This window comes from Microcebus murinus, chromosome 5 (genome assembly GCF_040939455.1).
Source record: "Microcebus murinus isolate Inina chromosome 5, M.murinus_Inina_mat1.0, whole genome shotgun sequence".
In the NCBI taxonomy this organism is placed as follows: Eukaryota; Metazoa; Chordata; class Mammalia; order Primates; family Cheirogaleidae; genus Microcebus; species Microcebus murinus.
The window spans coordinates 34628125-34653168 of record NC_134108.1 but is presented as its reverse complement, the minus strand read 5'-3'; positions in this window follow the sequence as shown (position 1 = coordinate 34653168).

The following is a 25044-nucleotide window of genomic DNA, read 5'->3' as shown; positions in this document are numbered from 1 at the left end:
ATGCTTTTAAGGAGGCAGACTACATGACAAAAAGCCAAAGAGGAAAAATAACCAACAGAAACAGAGCCAAAGGAGATACAGATATTGGAGTTATCAGATGATGCACATAGAATTGATTGTTCTTGGATTTTTGAGTAGAATTTAAAAGCTTATACATTCAAAGTTCACAACTGGGAAAAAAGAACAAATTACAAGAAAGCTTTTGAAAAGACCTCATATAGGTTTAGAAGCTAAGAGGACTAAATGGGTCTGTATTACAGAGAGGAGAAATATTCAGCAGTGAGTAGACAAACAGCAACTGTTTTTTTACACGGAGGAATTTGCCAATTTTTGGTGTGAGCTGAAGTTTGTGGCTTGGCCCAGACAAAGAGCAGCAGCTGGAAAGATGAGAAACTAGCGCAGCCTTTAGCAGGCACTTGGGAATAAAGAGACAATATTGAAGGCTTGAGGGCCACAAATACATAGCAATTTTCCACAAAAGATATTTGCTATATTCTAAGACTGTATAAGAGACTAAAACCTACACTAAAACCTTTTGAAATTCAAAGTGAAATTTATTGTAGTCTCATAGTAATTAGAAAAAAGGTCTGAAAACAGAAAAGACAAGAGACTAAAGGCCTAGAAAGTGTGATGCATTGGTACTGAGTATCTACATCCTCTTTTGACTAACCAACTCTAAGTATAGCTGAAAGTTGAGAAACCAGACCATCACTGCTGGGGTAAAATCATTGAATAAATTTGAGGAGTAGGGTATTTATACATTCCCCAAATATCTCACCATGTATTATTTAGTAGTTACAAAAGGAATAGGATACTTAGAGTGAAAAAAATATCTGACAAATTCCATCTTAACAAAACGATTAAAGTTAACATCATGAAAAACAGAGCAAATATCCAGTGCCTCTTGAAATGATATGCTAAGAAGAACACACCACATATATCATATAGTATGGTACATAATATCTGTATGTATGGAGAGAGAAAAAATATAATAGTATTCTTTCGAGAATAATCATAACCTGAATCTAATCATGGAGAAATTAGTAGAAAATCCAAATGGGGAGATTTTCTACAAAACATTTAGCATGTACTTTTTTAAAAAGTCATCTCATAAAAGAAAAGACTGACAAACTTTCAGATTAAAAGTTGGAAAGACATTACAAATACACATGCATGATTCTGCATTGGATACTAAATCATAAAAAATGTGCTATAAAGGACATTATTCAATAGATGATATAATCTTATATTAATATTTAATTTTCTAAAATTAATAGTTGTGCCATGTTTTATGTAATAAAATGTTCCTTTTATTACAAAATGTTCAATGAATTACTTTAGGGTGAAAGGTCATGACATCTCACTTCTCAAATGATTCAGTTTATATATAATGTGTGTATATACAAAAGAAAGTTTGACGAAATAATATTAATCGTTCTATGTGAGTATATATGAGAGCTAACTGTATTATTCTTGCAATTTTTTTGCCAGTTTAAATATTTTCAATTAATGTTTAAAAAGAGTGTGAGAAAACTCTGGAGTACCATGTTATAAGAATAGAAACAAACTAGAAGTGTCTTGCCATTTAGGTCAGATTATACTTATTTTGAGGAACTCAGCTCATCATTGATAGAATAGTGATCTTCTAGTAGACTTGCTCTATAAGAAATCTTTTTTTTTAAACACAAAGGGGTTTATTTTAGCATATTAACTTATCTAATGGCTTACACTTGTTATTGATGAACAATAATTATATTGCAGAATGACAAATTTTTTTTCTGACGGTTTCCTCTTTTTGGAACCAATAATAACAATTTCAACACTTACGAAGGATATCAACCACATTTGATGTTTGAGTATGACACACTTTTCAGTGTTCCCTTGTGTATGTACTTTTATTTATTTTCTTTTCTTTTTTACTCACTGATTTTTTTAATTTCAGAATATTATGGTGATACAAACACTTTTCTCACATAAATTGCCTTTGCACTGCCCAAGCTAAAGCTACAAGGGTGCCCATTCCCTAGACAGCACACATCACACTCCTTAGGTGTGAATTTACCCATCCCTTCCTCCCCACTCCCTCTGCCCAATCCCCAATGAATGTTACTTCCATATGTACACGTAAGTATTGATCGATTAGTAACAATTTAATGGTGACTACTTGTGGTGTTTGGCTTTTAAGATTTCTTGTAGTAAATTGTTACTATAAGAAATTTTAAAAGCTCTTCAGGCAGCAAGATATGGTACTCAACAAAAATTTAGATCTACACAAAGAAATAAAGAGAGTTGGAAATGAAAAAAATAAAAGTAAAAATAAAATTAGTTTTTTTCTTCTTTTTAATTGCTCTAAACCCTAAATGACTCTCTAAAATAGGGATTGCAGGTTTTTCCATGAAAGATCAGATAGCAGATACTTTGATTCACTAGCCAAATGGACTTTTCTGCAATTATTCAATTCACTATTGTAGTGCTAAAGCAGCCATAGATAATATAAAACAAATGATTATGACTGTATTGTAATAAAGATCAACATGGTCTAGATTTTCATCATGCTGATCTTTTTTTGGCTTCTCTAAGATGCCATACCCCTTCATTTCTTCATGTATTTGCTCCTCTGTTCTCCCATTCCTGGCACACATTATCCGTGTTATTATATTAACCTTCCTAACTGGTGTATATTTTTGAAGACTTAATTTAGGCATCATCTCTTTTGAGACTCTTTCCCCAGACTTTTATTCTTAACAGGCAAAATAGAACCCTGTTCTTAAGATTCCATAAAAACTTATGCCTCCTGGCTATATCGCTGACTTGATTTGTGACCTTTGGAAGTTATTTTAATATCTCCAAGTCTCAGTTTTCTCATCTATATGATAATAATAGTACCTACATTACAGGACTGTTGTGATAATGTATGTGAATTACTTAACATAGAAACTGGCCTATAGAAAACATTTAAAACATGTAAAATGATATCTAATAGTATTGTGATGATGATGATTATTCTGTCATACTACTTAATGATGAATAATATTGGCCAACATAAAGTATTCTTGGTTAGATATTGTTCCTAAGAGACCTGTCTTATGAGAAATACTAAATGAAGTTCTTTAAGCTGGAAGTAAGTGACCCTAAATGGTAATTGCAATCCACACAAAAAAAGAAAGGCGCACAAGTAAAGGTAATCATGCTATTATGAAAGATAGGATAAAGGCATATATTGTTCTCTTTTCTTCTCTTAACTGACTTAAAAATCAATTATGGCTCTGCATGGTGGCTCACACTTATAATCCCAGCACTTTAGGAGGCCAAAGTGAGAGGATCTGCTTGAGGCCAGGAGTTCAAGACCAGCCTGGGCAACATAGCAAGACCCTGTCTATACAAAAAATAAAAAAAATTAGCCTGGCATGGTGGAACGTACCTGTAGTCCCAGCTACTTGGGAGGCCAAGGTGGGAGAATTTTTTGAGTCCAGAAGTTCAAGGGTTCAATGAGCTATGATCACACTACTGTACTCTAGCCTGAGCAACAGAGCAAGACTCCATTTCTGAAAAATAAAATAAAATAAAATAAAATAAAATAAAATAAAATAAAAGGAGATAGAAGCAATTGTTTAAAATAATATGTACATAATATATTGCTGGGCCTATAGTGTATAGAATTGTAATGTATTCCTGCAAAAAGAAGGTCAGTAGGAATAAATATATATTGGAATTAACAATATGTTATTGGATTTATAACATTAATCACTATACTATATAACTTTGATAGGTGTAACAATAATGCCACAGAAGGAAGGGGAGTGAATAGTGTTATATAAGAGTAATGTGTTTCTATAGCTCACTGGAATCAAGCTAGATATACCTAAAGCTGATTCTGTAAGTTAAGTTTTGTGTAGTAAGCCATAGAACAGCAGTCCCCAACTTTTTTGGCGGCAGGGACCGATTTCATGGAAGACAATTTTTCCGCTGACAGGCAGAGCTCAGGCAGTGATGCGGATGGGGAACGACTAAATATACATGCAGCTTCGCTGGCTCACCAGCTGCTCACTTCCTGCTGTGTGGCCCCTGGTTTCTAAGTTTAATGGAAAACAATTATATCACAGAAAGTGGGGAGGAGGATGGTGGAGGTTGGCAGAGCTCTATGGCTGGGTCCCTAACAGGCTGCAGACCAGTACTGGTCCATGGCCTGGGAGTTGGGTACTGCAGCCCTAGAGCAATCACTAAAACAACAACAAACTTCAAAAAATATAGTGAGAAATTATTAAATAAATTTAAATGCTTCATAAGAAAACATGCACTTAATTCAAAAGAAAGCAGTAAAGAAAGAATGAAGGAACAGCAACAAACCCATGAGACACATAGTAAACCAAAAATAAAAATAGAAGATGTAAATCCTCCTATATCAAAATGGCATTAAATGTGAACGGGATAAAGAATCTGGTGAAAATGTGGAGACTGTCAGACTGGATTTTAAAAAAACAGCATCCAACTATAACCCATCAATAGGAGACACACTTCAGAATGAATGTTTATAGCAGCATTATTCATAATAGCCAAGTGGTAGAAACAACTAATACTGACAAAGTGAATAGATAAAATATGCTATATCTATGTACATATCATGCAGTATAAAAAGGAATAAAATATCAATTTGTACTACAACATGAATGAGACTTAAAAACATTATGCTAAGTGAAAGAAGTCAGTCAAAAAGCACTACACGTTGTATATGTGCATTTATATAAATTATCCAGAATCGCAAAATCTATGAAGACAGAAAAGAGATTAATGGTTGCTTAGAAACAAAGGTTGGGTGGAGAGACAGAGGGAGATAATGTAAAGAGCATGGAGTCTCTTTTTTATGTGATGAACATGTTCTAGAATATGTTCTAAAATTGACTGTGGTGATGGTTGCACATATCTGTGAATACAGTAAAAAAATCAAATTGTACACTTTAAATGGATGAATTACATGGTATGTGAATTATATCTTAACAAAGCTGTTTATAATAAAAAAAAGAATAGAGGGAAGTATAGAGAAATGAATGAGCTAAAATTGGGAAATTCAAGAACATACCACTAAACTACAATTCAGAATACTATTATTTTAGCCAAAAGTAAAAATTATTTAACAGTTCTTTTGTGAGAAAGAACAAGAAATTAATATCAGAACCCCATTGTACAAAATACACAATCCATTGTGTGCATTTCTATTTAAATTATTAAAGTTATAGAGTTTAAAAGATAATTTTAAAAGCATAAAGACAAAGCACAGTATTTCATAGGCATACTTACATATGAAATAACAATAGAGAAACTTCTTGGACCATAGTTAATGTTGGGGAGGAATTTCTTTCCCCAGGCTTTATGTTTTCAAGTCTAGGGACCTCCAGAGGCTGACTGCTTGCTAGTCTCTCCCCATCCACTCACTTCTCCCAAAGGGAACAGGATTTGATTATCTGATTGGTAATTTGAGGAGAAAGAGTTTTGCCTGCTCTGTTTATTCTTCCCCTTTCCTCTCTGTGCAGATCTACCTGCCTCAGAAAGCATGACCAAGTTCTCTTCCTCATGTGGTAAGTTAGGTGAAGGAGGCTTTGTTGTCAGAAGTTCAGGACAGGGGAGTGCCAGCAAGCCATGTGGCCAGATCTAAAGCAGGTGACTTTTTCGTCTCCTTCTGTCTGACTTCTGTGTTTGTGTTTCACTTGATTTTGAACTCAGCTGGGGGAAAGGATGATGCTTACTGGGCCCCTTTGGAACCTAATAGTTAAAAAAAAAATGTTACCTGGATTAAACAGCATGAGTCTGACAATTTAGTATTCTCAGAAGATCAGAATTTTCTCCACATTCCAATCATTAATACCAGAAAGACATGAGACTCACCTTCCTTATTAAAACAAACAAACAAACAAAAGCCACATTTACCTCAAGGTAAAGGAAATGAGAAGAGATGGGGCAAGGGTAATTAGGGTTCTTCAAATCTACTTGTAATGTTTAGTTCCTTAGGTTCAGTATTGCATAATGTCAATGTTTACTCTGGTATTCTTAATATATGTTTTCACTTGTATGATATATGTTTTAATTAAATTTTAAAATAAGATAGGGTATAACTGAACTTTTGATATGGAATCCTGTTACAGAAGGGGGAACTGAGAGGGCTTTAAGATGATCTTTAAAGCTCAACATTTCTGCTTGCAAGTTTTCCAAAAGAAAGATTTCATGAACCTATAATGCAGCAAACCACTGTTTGCAAATGCTTGAAAAGCAGTATACTTCTATGTAAACATTTATAGAAACAATCGAGCAGAAAAGAGTTTCAAGCCCATATGGTGAGAGTGCCATAGCCTTTCGCATTGAAACCAAACCAAAAACCTCTGTGTTTATTCTCCTTGCAGTTTCATACATTGTCACACATCACAAATTCAAAAGCTCTTTAAAATAATTCCCAATTGGTATGTTTAAGATTATTTTTTCATTGTGAGAAAGCTTACAGAGGAGATTTGTGTATAACTTGCTTTAAGACAAGTAGAATTATGCAAACACAAAAGAGATGGGGAAAGGCAGTGAAAACCATGCACTATCGCCAACACATCGTCTAAGGCAGTGTTTCTCAGACTTTTTTTGGTAAAGGAAGTTGTTAAATTTTAAACCTTTTAAAATTTTTATTTTAAAATATTTTTTGCATTTTTCATTTATAATCTCACTTTATAAAAATATAATTGAGATACCGAAAACGTCAAATAAAAATGTACAATACAAGCCAAAATCTATCTTCATTAGGTTCAACAGACACAAAATCATTCCATTAAATTATATAAACATTTCTATATGGTTACTCTTATGTACTGTGCTTATCTCATTGTGGACAGGTAAAACAATTTTGTGGACCAGCACTGGTCCATGGACCATACCTAAAGTGCTACTGAGCAAAGCAACTCTGTAATTTACTATTTTCCTACATTCATCTTCATCTTGATGGTAATATGCCTATTCAAATATGCCTATACAAATATGCCTATTCTTGAGTCTAACTTGCTTTGACCTTAATATTTCTTCCTTTAAAACATTTCAGTATGGTTTTCCTTTTCCAGTTTTATGTTATGCTCTGAATATTTTTTTCTCTCTTGTCTTAAAACATGCTTTTCACATCAGATTTTATGAGAAAATGGCACTTCTTTCCTTTCTTTCTCTTAATGGATGACTGAGCATCCCTGAGATCAAACTGATTTAGTAGCAACATTCACAGGTGGTATCATGGTCATTCTATTCTTCCCTCACTTTTCCTCCCTTCTGTTCATCACTCCCTCTTTCTCTTCTTCCCTTCATTCTTTCCTTTCTCCCTCCCTCTCTCTCTCCTTCCTCAACAAATAGCAGTTCAATGTCCTCTATGCCAGGAGATGGAATCCACTGACAAGTGAGATACTCTAGGCCTCTGTCCTTATGGCACTCAATACCTACTAGGAAAGCACCCATTGCTTAGAAAAGGGAAAAAATTGCCTTTAGGAAGTAATTACGTTTAGATGAGATCATGAAAATGGGGCCCCATGTTGATATTAGTGCCCTGATAAGAAGAGGAAGAGACACAAAAACCTCCTTTCTTCACCATGTGTGGACAAAGCAGGACCACCTTCTGCAAGGCAAGAAAAGAGCCTTCACCAGGCTGAACTGGGTAGCACTTCGATCTTGGACTCTCCAGCCTCCAGAACTATGAGAAATAAATTGTTTGAGCCACCTAGTCCATGGTATTCTGTTATAGCAGCCTATGCTGACTGCAGCTGTGATTGATAGAAAGAGAAGAATATTATCTATATATTAATAACTACTGAAGAAGTTTTCAATAAATGTTTTAATAACAAAAAATGGACAAAATATTTTTTTCCTTCTATTGAAAACAATCAACCTGAAAAACTTAATAATTTTTTTGGTTATATGAATGAGGTAGAGAAAAGACAACAAGTAGCACATAATGATGAAGACAAGAATTCCAAGTGCACACTAGGTCCAACTAAGTGCAGGGTTGATGAATGTATGCATCATTCTGAAGCATTCTATCTAAAAAATACTTCAAAAAGTTAAAACTATTTTTTAATTTAAGATTGCCATTACCTAACACGGAACAAAAGGTAACCATCTATGACCATATATGTCTGCGTATATTTATGCATTAATATAATCTATATCTTTGTAAAAATCATATGGACACTTTTGTGAATCATGTGTCTGAAATGTTTTAAAATTTTACAGTCAAATGTGTTACTCAAGTCCTAAAAATTATTCATTAAAGAAATCAAACCTTCTGTTAATTCTTAAGAACACAATGATGGATTACTAGAAAGTTATTATCTGATACTGAATTAATTTGGAAGAACATGTCTACTTTTGTTGCAGAAGCCTAGAAAATAGATCACCAAAAACAGCCAACAGAAGTTAGCTTCTTCACTTCCTTCCATCTGTGCTGACTGAAACCATTTAGAATTCTGCCCAGTCGATGAATTTAATTTGTTCTGTAGTAAGTGTTTTGGAACTGCAATCCTGAGAACACTGTTGTTAACCTTATTGATATTTATGTCTATGCTTCTTTAACATATATATCTTATTTTGTGTCACTAAGTTTGTAAGAATGATTGCTTTTATTTATCTTCTTGCAGAGTTCAGAACAATGTCAGGAAAACTTGAGAGTGGAGTGTTTCCACATGTAAGGAAATGCACTTTTCATCATGAGTTTGCTATAATGTTGCTTATTACAGAGGAAGCCTCCTCAAATGAAATACTGAGAAGAGCTTATTTCTTCTAGATTACAAAATTAGAGTGTATTTATTATAAGCTATGACATCATTAGCTCGTATACAAATAGGGTGTGCTTAAATGAAGCACATATTGGCGTGTGCTTCATATTGGCAATGAAGAACTAAATTTTAGAGTTAAATTGTTTAAATCAATTTTTCCACAAACATGCCATGTTATTTAATATACAAACATGCCATATTATTTAATATCTCTATTCTCACTGCTTCCACTTTTCTTACTCTTGGGATTTTATTTCTAACCTGCTCTCCATGTGTCTCATATGCTTTCTTCTTTCATTTTTTTTCCATCCAGCTCTCTTGTCTCCTTTTTCTCAATTATAAAACCTATAACAAATACAGGTATTGTTTCTTGAAATACATCACGTTAAGCCTACCTCCAGAGCTAGTGAGATCCCTATGCTTACAACTTTGGTTGACATAGTCGTCTGGGTCTACAAATACTGAACAAGAACACTCTAGGCTTTACTCTATAGCACAGGACAGAGCATGTGGCTATCTGTTCCAAAGGGAAGCACCATCAGCTCTTCTAGGAACAGTCCATCAGAGTCTACATAAATTCATAGCTTAAAGGACAAGGAAGCACACAGAGCCTACAAAGAGTTGAGACTAGAGCAATCATGATGCCATGGGTTAGCCCACTCCATACGCACATCTGGTAAGCAATTGAACCCTGTAAAATTGTAAACGTGGCCTGTTGAGCATAAGGGCCCTTTATATCTGACATTATATTGACCAGGCTCTTGCTATCCCCTCTAGAGAGGCCTTTCACCCTGCTCTGTAAACAGAGAAGGAAGTCAGAGGCTCGCTCTTGCATGCAGGCGGTTGGCAGATCACCCTGAACTTGCTTTAGCCAGAGCACACTCAGGCGTCATGGTCAGTGGATATCTTGGAGCTTCAAAGGTGAGTCCACTGCTCAAAGGGAGACATTTCGATGACCCAGGATTCCTGGCAGATTTTATTTCAGTTGCTGGAGGGTTCTCAAAAAAGCTCAAAAGCCCTCCAGCTGCCTGGAGAGTCTGTGAAATGCATGCAGTGGGTCTCCCAGACAAAGCTTTAGAAAGCTTCTAGCATCACAGCTCCAACCCAGACTCTGCATCTTGATTTCACTAGAACAGATGTTATCTGCAAGCAATTAACATACTTGTCATCGCCAGTGAAACAGATACAGAATTCTTCAGGTTGATTTTTTTTTAATGCCCCCTAAAAGAAAAGTGTTTGTGCACAAAGAAAAAACTTTCACATTAGTATTAAAATAACATTCAGTGCAGAAAGTTGCATGTGTCAATTTTTCAGTGTTTTCCAATTTTTGGAAAAAAGATACTATAATAATTTTTAGAAAACTGTTAGGGAACAAATGTCACCAGAAACATAAATGTCACCAGAGACATAAATGTTAGTTTTAGCTGCCTATTCAACTAAAGCAGTATCTATTTGTGATTATTATGTATCTTCATATAATGATTGATACTATTTGCCATTTGATATGTTTCCCTATTTTTAAATTTTCAACTTTACTTACTTTTATAGGTTTCTATGTAAAATAATTGGATTTTTTACACAAATATCAAGTAGTTAAAATACGTCCCTTAACATTTGTACAAGTGAAAAGTTTGGTGAGATTCAATGTGTGAATGTCCTAGATGGTAAAACAAAAATAGAAACAAAATATCAGAAGTTTTAAACTCTTAAGCTGTTTCCAAAAAATGCCCAAATAACATAATACCTTTATATGATATCATTATACTGTAGGAATCAAACCATTTTCTTATAGATTAACTCATAAATCAGAGTTCTGAGTTATCTATCCTCATTAAATTCATAATTTTCATTTGGCATTCATATCTTCACACTTTTTAAAATTATTGAAAACTAAGAGTCTGATTTCCAGCATTTCAACTTCTGATCACAAACATTTCTGCAGAGGTTAAATAAAATTTTTATACTCCTTTTAAATTAAGAAAATTGGTGTAATTTTTAGACAGTGTTCCTGCTGTAATAACAGCTTAACTGGTGTGAAAATACAAACTTTAATTATGCTGATACTATGACTGATATATTCATTCTAAATGGTACTTGTATTTGAAGTGACATGAATAATTACAGCTACTGGGAGGCAGATAGAGGACAGTGAAAAGAACAGTGGACTAGAGTCTGATATTCTGTATCACTCTCATAGGTCTATAATTTACTAACTGGTGACCTAGAAAAATGACTTAAGTTTTTTACCTAGAAAATTATGACCTGCTTAAATGATTTATTGTAATAGTTATTTAAGATAACATATGAAAACACTTCATAAATTATAACATTATGCAAATGAAAATAACCTTTAATCATAGAATATTGCACATGGTATACACTCAATGAATACCGGATGGAAAGCATTATCAACTTTACTGGGTGATCCTAGCCAATAAGCCTTGTTGATTTTTGGTGCTTCCTCTCTAATAGGAAGTGTTTAAGGAATGCAGCTTAAGTGCTAAATAGGTCAGTTGTTAATTTATCTACTGATGAATCCTTCATGCATCATGCAGAGGCTCAGGTGTACTCACACTCTTCTCCCAACCTCTTTTTGCTTAGAGAGGTTAAATAAGTATCATCGCTATCATGAAATGGCGTATAGAATGTGGCAAATAATCCCACATTTGTTTTAGTACAATGAGAGACCATCAAAAGATTTTAGACAACATGAAAACTCCTGTCTCTCCAGTCTTGCTCAAGCCTTGCGTCAACTCAGCATTGGTGTGAAAGTCAAATTCTTTAGTTTGTCGTCTCCATGTCATTTATTAGATACCTTACTGCCAAACAGAAGACTACTTTGTATTTTAACGTCTTTCATTTGTACTGATTCTTTAATACATATTTTTTTCTTTTGAGTCATATCAGAATCTCCTTGTGGTTTCTCATTCCTCTTTAAAGTCTCAGTGCCTATTAAACTGCCTTGTAAGGAATAATTATCGAAATGTTTGCTAATATTAATGATTGGAAACCTCTAAAACCAGACCTGGATGTTGTGGGTGAGCTTTTGTCCAAGTGAGGGCAGAAGTCCTGATACCCTTGTGTGGTTCACTTGATCTACTTCATGATCAGTACTTTAGCAAGAAAGGCAAAACTTAAAAGTTACTCTACCTAATTTTGTAGTTTTGGAATTCAATCCTCAATCTTTTAATAAAATATCTCCCTAGCCTTCCTTCTAATTAAAACTTCTGGTTTATGAAAAAATTAATTTAAAAAAACTTCTGGTTTATTTGTGAATTTGTTGATCCATTCGGTAAATATTTCTGAAAGAACTTCTACGTGCAAGGCATTGCTCTAAGCATATTGGAAACAGCAATGAACAAGCCAGGGCAGATTCTCCCTTCCCCTTAGAGTCTAATTATACTGAGCAAGACATGTAACAAATTAAGTAAACCCACCATAAATGAAATACTTTTAGATAGTTTAACATCTGATGAAAGAAACAAACAAGGTACTGTGATAGAGACAAGCAGGTGCAGGAGGGCCCTTTAGATCGAGTCTGAAAGTGACAATTTAGGCAGAGATGTGAAGGATAAGAAGAAGCTCATCATGCCAAGAGCCAAGATAGAGAACAGAAGGTTCAAAATCCATAGGCACACAGGAACTTGATGTATCCTAACAGTTTTCAAAGGCCAGTATGAGTAAAACATAGTGAGGGTAAATGAAAAAGGGATGAGATAATGTAGAAGATGATAATAATAGCAATATTATTGGCTAACATTTATTGTGGGGCTTTCTATTGCCAGATATAGTGCTAATAAGTGCTTTGAAAACTTTCCAAACTGTCTCACTTGATCTTCACAACAATTCTATGATGTAAATATTATTATCAACATTTTACAAAGAAACAGATGCTTAGAGAGGTTAAGTAAGTAGGGTCCCTATCATGAAGTGACTTACAGAATGTGGTAAGTAATTTCATGTTTGCTTTAGTACAATGAGAAGCCATCAAAAGATTTTAGAGAACAGCATGATAAAATTCATTTCTATTGATATAAAAATTTGCCCTGAAGGACAGGTGAAAGACAGATTGCTTAACTTCCTGCTCTTCTCTTCATATTTGGTTCATTTTGTGCCCAACAGAATATGAACCCATTTAGGATAGTAGAGATTATCACTATTGCTTATCACTTTACATCCAGTACTTACCATGGTGTGTAGCATATTGTGGATGCTCAATTAATATTTATTTAATGAATGGCTGAACTTGATACTTGCTAATTTCCACTTTCTTGAATTCTGATTTGGGCAGTGATCTTAAATGTAATATTGCTTTCTATTTTTTGAATCCCATAAGCCTATTCCAGGTTTCCTCTACCTTTTCTGAGACTTTGATGAGAGGGTAATTGCATACAGTAACAGGTGTACATTGTTCTTTTTTAGCTTTATTGCAATGTCTGTACCAAATTCCACAGTAGCTGGGTGTCCTACTCTGGGTTGCTATAGAAAATACCATAAACACCGTGTGACTTATAAGCAATAGAAATTTATTTCTCATTGTCTGAAAGGCTGGGAAGTCCAAGATCACGATGCTGGCTGATTTGATTTCTGGTGAGGGCCAGTTTGCTAGTTCACAGATGGTGCCTTCTGGCTGTGTCCTTTCATTGTGGGAGGGGCACGGTAGTTCTCCAGGGCTTCTTTTATAAGGGCTCTAATCCCATTCTTGAAGACTCTGCCCTCATCCTTTAATCACCCCCAAATACCTCCTAATACCATCACATTGGTGATTAGGTTTCAACACATGAATTTTGAAGGGACCCAAATATTAATGTCATAGCACTTGGGGAGAATGGAGATGGAGCTGCAGCCAGAGGGGTCAGATAGGAGACCACAGAGGTACAAGGGACAAGAATCCTCAGGGCAGAGTCTAGGGTAGCAAAGAAAAATGAAGTCTGTCAGTTTCTCTGAGCACTGCAGAGGGTCATTCCACCCAAGGATCCCCACTCTCTCTTGCCTTGCTCATTAAGCTGCATGTCTGAGGCTTTTGCTCCCTGCTGTGTCAATAACACTAATAATAAGAGTTATTAATATGTCTGTTTTGCTGAATGTAATGACCTAATTGAGGATCTGAGTGCTGGTTTAGGTAAAACTCATACGTTAGAATTTAGTCCTTATTATTTTTTTTTTTTTTTTTTTTTTATTTTGGCATATTATGGGGGTACAGATTTTAAGGTTTCAATAAATGCCCATTCCCCCCCTCCCCCCAAAAGTCTGAGTCTCCATCATGACCATCCCCCAGATGGTGCACATCTCACTCACTATGTATGTATATACCCGCCCCCCTCCCCCCTCCCACCTGCCCAATACCCTATTACTGTAGCACCTATGTGTCTACTTAGGTGCTACTCAGTTAATACCAGTTTGCTGGAGAATATATCTGGTGCTTGTTTTTCCATTCTTGGGATACTTCACTTAGTAGTATGGGTTCCAGCTCTAACCAGGAAAATATAAGGTGTGCTATATCACCATTGTTTCTTAGAGCTGAATAGTACTCCATGGTGTACATATACCACATTTTATTAATCCATTCTTTGATTGATGGGCACTTGGGCTGTTTCCACAGCCTTGCAATTATGAATTGTGCTGCTATAAACATTCGAGTGCAGGTGTCTTTTTTGTAGAGTGTCACTGGATCATTTGGGTAGATGCCCAGCAATGGGATTGCTGGATCAAATGGTAGATTCACTTGTATCGCTTTAAGGTATCTCCATATTGCTTTCCACAGAGGTTGAACTAGTTTGCAGTCCCACCAGCAGTGTAGGAGTGTTCCTCTCTCTCCGCAACCACGCCAGCATTTATTGTTTGGAGATTTTTTGATAAAGGCCATTCTCACTGGGGTTAAGTGATATCTCATTGTGGTTTTGATTTGCATTTCCCTGATGATTAGAGATGTTGAGCATTTCTTCATATGTTTGTTGGCCATTCTTCTGTCTTCTTTAGAAAAATTTCTGTTCAAGTCCTTTGCCCACTTTTTAATGGGGTTATTTGATTTTTTCTTCCTAATTTTCGTGAGTTCTAAGTATATTCTAGTTATCAGTCCCTTATCGGATGCATAGGATGCAAAAATTTTCTCCCATTCTGTAGGCTGTCTGTTTACTTTCATGACTATTTCTTTGGCTGTGCAGAAGCTTTGTAGTTTGATCATGTCCCATTTATTTATTTTTGTTGCTGCTGTGATTGCCTTTGGGGACTTCTTCATAAACTCTTTGCCCAGGCCGATGTCTAGGAGAGTGTTTCCAACTTTTTCCTCTAGAGTTCTAATAGTTTCATATCTTAGGTTTAAGTCTGTTATCCAGCGTGAGTTGGTTTTTGTGAGAGGTGAAAGGTGTGGGTCCTGTTTTAGCCTTCTACAGGTGGCTATCCAGTTTTCCCAGCACCATTTATTGAAGAGGGATTCTTTTCCCCAGTGTATGTTTTTGTCTGCTTTGTCAAAGATGAGATGGCTATATGAGGATGGTTTTATATCAGGATTCTCACATCTGTTCCACTGGTCAATATTCCTGTTTTTGTGCCAATACCATATTGTTTTAATTACTACAGCTTTGTAGTATAGTTTGATATCTGGCATATTAATGCCTCCCATTTTGTCTTTGTTGCCTAGAATTGCTCTTGATATTCGGGGTCTTCTTTGGTTCCATACGAAGCGTAAAATTATTTTTTCTATATCTGTGAAGAATGCTGATGGGATTTTAATAGGTATTGCATTGAATCTGTAGATCAGTTTGGGTAGTATAGACATTTTGATGATATTGAGTCTGCCGATCCACGAGCATGGTATGGATTTCCATCTGTTTACATCCTCTGCTATTTCCTTCCTCAGTGTTTCATAGTTCTCCCTGTAGAGGTCTTTTACCTCTTTGGTTAAATATATTCCTAGGTACTTTAATTTCTTTGTTGCTATTGTGAAGGGAATTGAGTCTTTGATTTGGTTCTCAATTAGATTGTTGTTGGCGTATATGAATGCCTCTGATTTCTGTGTATTAATTTTGTATCCTGAGACTTTACTAAATTCATTGATCAGTTCCAGGAGTTTCTTGGTTGAATCCTTGGGGTTTTCTAGATACAATATCATATCATCAGCAAACAGTGAAAGTTTGATCTCTTCTGCCCCTATTTGGATACCTTTGATTCCATTTTCTTGTCTGATTGCTGTAGCCAAGACTTCCAGCACTATGTTGAACAGAAGTGGAGATAGTGGGCAGCCTTGTCTGGTTCCAGTTCTAAGTGGGAATGATTTCAATCTTTCCCCATTCAGTATGATGTTGGCTATGGGTCTGTCATATATGGCTTGTATCATTTTTAGGTATGTCCCTTCTATGCCTATTTTCTTAAGTGTTCGTATCATGAAAGGGTGTTGAATTTTGTCAAAAGCTTTTTCTGCATCTATTGAAAGGATTATGTGGTCTTTGTTTTTGCTTCTGTTGATGTGGTGAATTGCATTTATAGATTTACGTATGTTGAACCATCCCTGCATCCCTGGGATGAAGCCCACTTGGTCGTGGTGGATTATTTTTTTGATAAGTGTCTGGATTCGGTTAGCTAAGATTTTGTTGAAAATTTTTGCATCTATATTCATTAGGGATATTGGTCTGTAGTTTTCTTTTTTTGTTGCATCCTTTCCTGGTTTTGGTATCAGAGTAATATTCGCTTCATAAAAGGTGTCGGGGAGGTTTCCGTTCTTCTCGATGTTGTGGAATAGTTTCTGCAAGATAGGTACTAGTTCTTCTTTGTAAGTATGGTAAAATTCAGGTGTGAAGCCATCTGGACCGGGACTTTTCTTTTTAGGGAGATTTTTAATTGCTGTTTCTATTTCAGCTGTTGAGATTGGTCTGTTCAGGGAATCTATTTCTTCCTGGTTGAGCCTAGGGAGGCTGTGTGTTTCTAGAAATTTGTCCATTTCCTCCACATTTTCCAGTTTGTGTGCATAAAGATTTTTGTAGTATTCATAAATTGTATCTTGTATCTCTTTGGGATCAGTTGTGATATCTCCTTTTTTATTCCTGATGGAGCTTATTAGAGATTTCTCTTTTCTGCTTTTCGTTAGCTTAGCCAACGGCGTGTCAATCTTGTTTATTTTTTCAAAGAACCAACTTTTTGTTTTATTAATCTCCTGAATAGCTTTCCTGTTTTCAATTTCGTTTAGTTCTGATTTGATCTTGTTGATTTCACTTCTTCTGCTGGGTTTGGGGTTGGTCTGTTCTTCTTTTTCCAGCTCTTTGAGTCGTTTCATTAGATTGTCTATTTGTGATCTTCTTGCCTTTTGGTTATAGGCATTTATGGAGATAAACTTTCCTCTCAGAACTGCTTTAGCTGTGTCCCAGAGGAGTTGATAACTTGTCTCTCCATTGTCGTTTTCTTCATAGAAGTTTTTTATTTCCGTCTTGATTTCTTCATTTACGAAGTAATCATTTAGTAGGAGGTTGTTTAATTTCCACGTTTTTGTGTAGAAATGTGAGTTTCTGTTAGGGTTGATTTCTAGTTTTATTCCACTGTGATCTGAGAAGGTACATGGTATGATTTCTATTTTTTTAAATTTCTTGAGATTTTCTTTGTGTCCTAGGATATGGTCAATCTTAGAGAATGTCCCGTGAGCTGATGAGAAGAACGTATATTCAGTGGATTTTGGGTAGAATGTTCTGTAGATGTCTGTCAGACTCAATTGTTCTAGAGTTTTGTTTAAGTCCATTATTTCTTTATTAATTTTCTGTTTGGAGGATCTGTCTCGTGCCGTCAGTGGGGTGTTGAAATCCCCGGCGATTATGGAGTTGCTATTAATCCATTTGCTTAGCTCCAGTAAGGTTTGCTTTATGAATCTGGGTGCACCTAAGTTGGGTGCATATATATTTAAAATTGTTATCTCTTCTTGTTGGACTGTGCCCTTCACCATTATATAATGACCCTCTTTGTCTTTTACTACTTTTGTTGGTTTAAAAACTAAATCATCTGAAATTAGAACTGCCACACCAGCCTTCTTTTGGCTTCTATTTGCTTGGAATATTGATCTCCACCCTTTTATTTTTAGTCTATGTGCATCCTTGCAGGTTAAATGTGTTTCCTGAAGACAGCATATACTTGGCCTGTATTTTCTTATCCATTCAGCCAGCCTATGTCTCTTGAGTGGAGAGTTTAAGCCATTCACATTTATTGAGAGAACTGATAGGTAAGGTAGATTACTGATCATTCTGTTGGGTTGGATGTTGTTGCTATGATTTCTGTCTTGAGCCATTGTAATATCTGGCCTTTAATATCTTTGGGTTTTGGTTGTTTTTATATCCGTGGATTATTATTATGATGTTCCGTGCATAACGCTGTTTTAAGTACTTCTTGTAGGGCTGGTCTTGTCTTGGTGAATTCTCTGAGCCTTTGCTTGTCTGAGAATGTTTTTATTTCTCCTTCATATATGAAGCTTAGTTTTGCAGGGAATAATATTCTAGGCTGGGCATTGTTTTGTTTCAAAAGAGTGAGAATGGGGCCCCAGTCTCTCCTTGCTTGTAAAGTCTCATTAGAGAAGTCTGATGTTATTCGAATTGGCTTTCCCTTGTATGTCACTTGCTTCTTTTGTCTTACAGCTCTTAGAAGGGCCTCTTTAGTTGATACTTTGGTCAGTCTGATGACTGCATGACGTGACGTCTTCCTGTTTGCATTGAATCTCCCAGGGGTCCTCTGGGCTTCTTGAACTTGTATATCGAGATTTTGAGCAAGGCCTGGGAAATTTTCCTCTATTATATCTTCAAAAAGCTTGTCCAGCCCTTGAGTGTTGTCTTCCTCCCCTTCGGCTAAACCTATGACCCTCACGTTAGGTTTTTTCACATAATCCCACAGCTCTTGTAGACTTTGCTCTTTTCTCTTGTTTCTCTGCTCTATTTCTGTGACTGATTTATTTAATTGGAAGGTGTTATCTTCAAGCTCTGAGATTCTTTCTTCTGCTTGATCTACCCTGTTCTTGAGACTTTCCACAGTATTTTGTAGTTCTCTGAGTTGATTCTTCACCTCCAGGACTTCGGTTAAAGTTTTCTTCACTGTGTCAATCTCTTTGTTGAACCTTTGTTCCATTTCTTGGAGGTTTTTTGTGTTTTCTTTGTGTTGGTTATTGAGTTGTTGTTGCAGCTGGGTGAGTGTTCTTATGATCCACATACGAAATTCCTTTTCTGTCATATTGGTTGCCTGATTTTGGTCGGTGTCTGTTTCTAGGGGGCTGGTGCTCCTCCTTGGGGGTGTGTTTTCCGTTTGGTTCTTCATATTTCCTGAGTTCTTTCGCTGATTTCTTCCCATGTCGATCAGTTGTTGTTTCTTTCCTTAGGTTATTGTTTGGGTATTCACACACCTTGTTTAGTTTCTGAGGCGTTAGGTGGTGCCTGTGGGTGAAATTGGACCACTCCCTGTATATTGAGTCAGTGGGTGCCGTGGAAAGGCTGTGCAAGATGCCGTCCCTGTCAGTAGGTGGCGTTTGCTTGGAGGAACAGGCTATGGTGTTGATTTTGAGTCCTGTTATCAGCTCTCGTTCTGGGCGGAGCTGGGTTGGGTAAGCCTGCCCTCAGGCCGTTAGCAGGGGTCAAAGTTCTGTTCTCTGTTGTCAGGGCGGGGCTGGAATGGTCCCGCTCAGCCAGAAAGTCTGGGTGTGGGGGTGGGGCTGTCTGAGACCCACAGTCTGCAGCAGGCCTCACTTCTTTCCACCCTCCCCAACTCCGCAGCTACTCCTGGGCCTCTGCCAGCAGGCCAGACCACAAGCCACCAGGCCTCCCCGGACTGTGATGCCGGCGGGGAGGTTCCCTGCACAGGAACGCCACCTGGGTTGGGCGCACGGCCTCCTCCTGGGAGGAGGGTTGCCCTCTAGGACGCCGATCCGCCCCTGGAGGCACACAGACCTCAGTAGGCTGTTCACGTATAATCCTTCTGTGCCCCGGGCAATGCTAGCCCTCGGTGCAGGGGATCTGGTCTGCAGGTCCGACCTCTGGGTCCCAGAGTTCAAACTGTATTCCCACCAGGGAGAGGGTTTCCGGTCCTAATTCACCCACAGGGAGCCCAAGCTGGGTCTATGTCTCTCAGCCTTTGAGTCGGCACCGTTTTCCTGGGAACACGGTGCCAGCAGCACCTGGGAGGGCGGGCGGGGTCCCAAACGGGAAGGTCCCGTTCCCTGGAGGTGCCTCCGGCTGGTGGCTGTATTGTCTCTCTGGGCAGCCGCGGGTAGGGTCGGCGGAGGGGAGGAGGAGGCAATATGGCGCCTGCCGCGCGGCTCTCCGTGCACACGGAGGTGCCCAGAGGAAGTTGGGAACCTGGTGCCACGTCTGCTACAGGCTCACCGTTGGCAGGCGGCGGCAGTCTCTGGGCTGATGTCCGCAGGTCTCTCCACCCGCTTGGGAGCCCACCAGCAGTCCCGAATGCAGGGGAGGGGAAACAGCGAATCCACCTACCCTTGCCGCTGGTCTCCGGGCTGCTCCAGTGGTCTCAGCCTCCAGTTCTCCTCCGCAGCCTCCTCCCGTGGAGTCTCCCGGGGTCTCAGGTACCCCTCCTTCGGGCCCTTGTCCGCTGTATGCTCGTCTTCTTGCTTCTTTCCTCTAGTTTCTGCTAGAATCGGTCTTTTCTGCAGAGACCCTCTGTCTGGCCGTGTTATTCGTCAGCCATCTTGCTCTAGTCCTTATTATTTAGCACATAATTACATCTACCTTGAAAAAAATAGGTAAAGGCAAAAATTCATGTATGTTTCTCATTATGGGAATGTTGAAATATAAATGTTCAATATAAATGTTGAAAACTTTGATATTTTTAATTTATAAAATATAATATTAGATTATATTTTCTTGGTCAAGGTTTATCAGCATGGGCTAGATTTTGCTGTTATAAGAAATTAATCCTAAATCTCAGTGCCTTATCAGTGAGATTATCGACAGACTAGACTCTAGTCTGCATAGTTTCACTCAATATCCCAGGAGGACAGAGGATCTGCCATTTTACAGCAGAACCCTCTGAAACCTGCAGCATCCTTGATTGTTAGGAAAGAGATACAGGAGAATCGTGGGTGGAATTTTTACTTCCTAAACCTGTCAGTGATACATACACCTTTTAATCTCATTTTACCAGCCAAGACTAGTCACATGCTAGTGTTAAACTTCAAGGGGACTAACAAATATGGGGAAGCAGATGTCAGTTGAGCATCATACATTCTGCAATGTTCTTCAAATACACTATTTTCAGAAGGGTAGCAAGCCTAAGACTTTTAGCTGATAGTAGATGAATCGTATTACCCTTTCAAGTCTGTACTTTCAGTTTCACTTCTGCTTTTCTTTACAGTCAGGGTACACTGATTATTATATATTCACTAGGGCACCAGATGTATTTCCATAGTTCCTGTTCATGTACATTGTTAAATAAACAGACGCCATTCCTAATTAGGAATTTCTATTACTTCTTACCTAATATAAAATGCATCAAGTCATTTCCAAATGAGGGACTTTTAAAATATTTTTCACGGTCTTAAAGTAGGGTTAAGCTTAGAGCTGTCATTTGTCCCAAATGTACTGTTCACATGCTGATTGATTTGAAACATAACTTCAGGAATTGTGAAAGCATCTTCCAATTTTTAAATAAGAAGCAGTTGTGCTATGTTTCTAAATGATATACTGTGTTGGCACAATATCTATATGGTGTCATCATTATTGTAATATTAAAGGTTCCGGCAAATGTTCAGTTGTGTTTTCACTTATTTTGGAAAATTGGATTACATCAATAAATTTACCAGGATAAAGGACAGGGCTCAGATATTTTTAAAAAATGTCTTTCAAATACGGTTTTAGGATTCAATTTGAATATCATTGTGAAATGTTTCTGGACATGTTGGAAAGCCATCTGTAGCATGCTGTCAAAGGAATTCTTGTATCATTTGGGAGGTTATACTTAAGGACTTCTGGGTTTTCTTAGAAGGTTCCATTCATTTCCAGAGTTCTTTTGTTTCAGAGATTGAAATGTTCATTAAGCATTTTTTTTTTTTCTGACTTTAATCACTAGTTTCAGAGTCCAGGCCTGGAACACTTCCCCTTCCTTTTATAAAGAAAATTTGCAAACAGATGATCATGAATTTTGAGTTAATCTAACAAATAAGAATTGAATTATACTTTTGATTCTAACAGTACAGTGGATAAGATATTCTTGAAGTTCCTTCCATCTAACCTGCCATTAGATACTGTGTTAATTATAACAAATAATTTTTAATCATGGATTTTTCTCACTAAAAAAATTAAAATTATGAAGTTTGATCTCAGATCTAAAGAAAAACTGAAAGTTAGCAAGAGTGAAGGAACAGAGAGCAATGAGAATCAAGGATCAAGAGCAAGGAGAATTGGTGTTAAAGAAAACTTAAATCAGTGGTTAATTGTATCAAATTCACAGATAGAAAGATTCAGTATTTTAAAAAATATCACTTTTCCTCAAACTGATACATGGAGGTCAATGCAATTGTGATCAAAATCCAAGCTGAATTGTTTTTTGAAAAACGTGACATATAGGTTTTAAAATTTTTGAAGAAGTTCAAGGGCTCAACAATAGTGAAAATATTTTTTAAAAGAGAAATCAGATTAGGGAAATTGTCTTTCCAGGCATTTAGACTTATTATCATGAATTGGAATAGGATTAAATATAACCAATAGAGAGCTCACAGATAAACCCAATAATATATGGGAAAGAATACATGTCTGAGTCAGCATTATAAATGACAGGGAAAAAGAAAGACTGTGAAATAACTTTGCTGGATCAGCTGATTATCTGCATGGGAAAAATTGAAACACAACTTTAGACCATGCACAAAGATCAATTTATGATGGAGTAAAAAAATAGCCTTTTTAAATATTAAGGAAAATGTGTGAAAGTATCTTTATAGCACCATGATAAAGTAATATTTCCTAAGCAAAGCATAAAATGTACTAACTATAAGGGAAAAGATGGATACATCAAACCATAGCAAATTTATGAACATTTTTTAATGACTTTTAAAAAATCAATAACAGCACATTATTTTTTTTAAAAAGGTAGTTAAAACATACTTTACCAGCAAAGGAGTATTATCTACTATACAAAATTTCTAAAAATAATGAAAAGGCCATCTAATATTTAATTGGTAAAAATATACACAAAGAATTTTGTAAGAGGAAACAAATGGCCAATAAACATAGGAAAAATTATTGAACTTACTATTAATAATTAATAATCAGGGAATTAAAAATGAAACCTAGAGTTAGAGATCATTTTTCTTAGTCCATTCATGCTGCTGTAGCCTGAGTCTGTGTAATTTATAAAGAACAGAAATTTATTTTATCACACTTATAGAAATTAAGAAGTACAAGATCAAGGCACCAACAGATTTGGAGTCTGTCTGCTTCCAAAATGATGCCTCTTTCTGCATGGTGCATATTGGTAGACACGATGTTACTGGAATTTTCTAGGTCTTATATGGACTGGTATGTTCACAAGTGCTTGTTTTATAAAATACTTCATAACTCTCACATTACTTACATTGTTCTGTACCAAATTAAACATAATAAAAATGTAAAATTAAGGAAAAAGTTTATATCATTTGTTAGTTGGTGCTATCATTTTTGGATATGGTAGTACCAGGGGCTGGTTCAAGCCTGATAAGCAGAATTTATTAGGCCATAGATCTTCAATAAATATCCTGACATAATTGATTCTATATTTGCAAATACTTCCATAACTCCTGTATACTTTCCCTATTTTCCTTAGCTTCTTTCTTTTTTTTTTTTCCTGTTAGCTCTCATTTCTAATATGCAACTAAGCTCTGACTCATAGGCTAGGCTTTACATAGATTTAGTGTCAGAATTGCCCAATTCTAACGAAGTTAGGGTAAAACCTCAGGTTAGTCTGAAATGTTTTTATTTGGAAACAAGCAGCAAAACAGCCACTTCCCTTTGCTACCAGCTTTGTATTCCCTGATTTACCACTGACATTTCCATCAATTGTTGAACACGTTAATCCTGCTTTCACACTGCTTCCTTCAATACCTTTCAATCGTATCTTAACAATCATGTGTCAATGAAAAAATACTATAAAAAACACCACTTTGAAGATTGTGAAGGGGAATTAGTTGTTCCCATCCCTTACTACATTGCTGCTTAGGGTCTCAAGTTAATGAGTATTTTACTTTCACCTGTTTCTGACTCTAGTATTATACCCTGTGCTAGGCATTTATGCTGCCAGTGTTCTCAGTCTGCTTAATTTCTGGTCTTTTTATTTCCACCTTGGAACCAAGAATACAAAGGGGCATAACTTGTAGTTCTAAAGATGGGAAACAATAAATATTTAGAAAGGATTATGTGTTTGAAATATACGTAATTCGTTTTTTTACTTTCTTGGTTTTGTAACTTGTAGTACAAATCATTTACTATAAACATTAATTAGCAATATTCTAATCAATGCAATTAGAAAGGAATAAATAAAAGGTAGGCTCATATAACTAACTTTAGAAAATCTATCCATTCTCTCTGGTGATTTGTATTTTGTTTTAATTCAATACATCAAAGATAGTTTTTTAAATAATCTTTTCTTCCTGATCTAGGTAATGCCCTTCCCATAGAGGGTAATTGTAGAGGTGACCAGATGACAGCTTGTGCAGCTCTTATAACTGGGACATGCTGGAGTTGGGGGAATGTATATGTCCAGCATCACCCAGGGTCCTAATTTCTGAACTGGTCCTGAATTCTGAGCTGATCATTAAAGATATGCTCAGTCTTGCGGCCCAGAATGTTGAGTACTTTGCTTTTTCTGCATGTATCAAGAGGATCATGTGGTCTTTGTTTTTGTTTCTATTTATGTGTTGAATTACACTGATAGGTTTGCATATGTTGAAACATCCCTGCATCTCTGGGATGAAGCCTACTTGGTTTTGATGGATTATTTTTTTTTTTATAAGCACCTGAATTTAATTTGCTAGGATTTTTTGAGAATTTTTGCATATATATTCATAAGGGATATTGGTCTGTAATTTTCTTTTCTGTAATGCGTTCTTTTCTGTTTTGGTATCAGGGTCATGTTGGCTTCATAAAACATCTTGGGGAGGATACTTTCCTTCTCAATGTTGTGGAATAATGTCTGTAGGATAGGCACCAGTTCTTCTTTGTATTTCTGGCAAAATTCAGATGTGAGACCATCTGGTCTGGGACTTTTCTTTTTAGGAAGGCTTTTTATTGCTGCTTCAATTTTGGTACTTGATATTGGT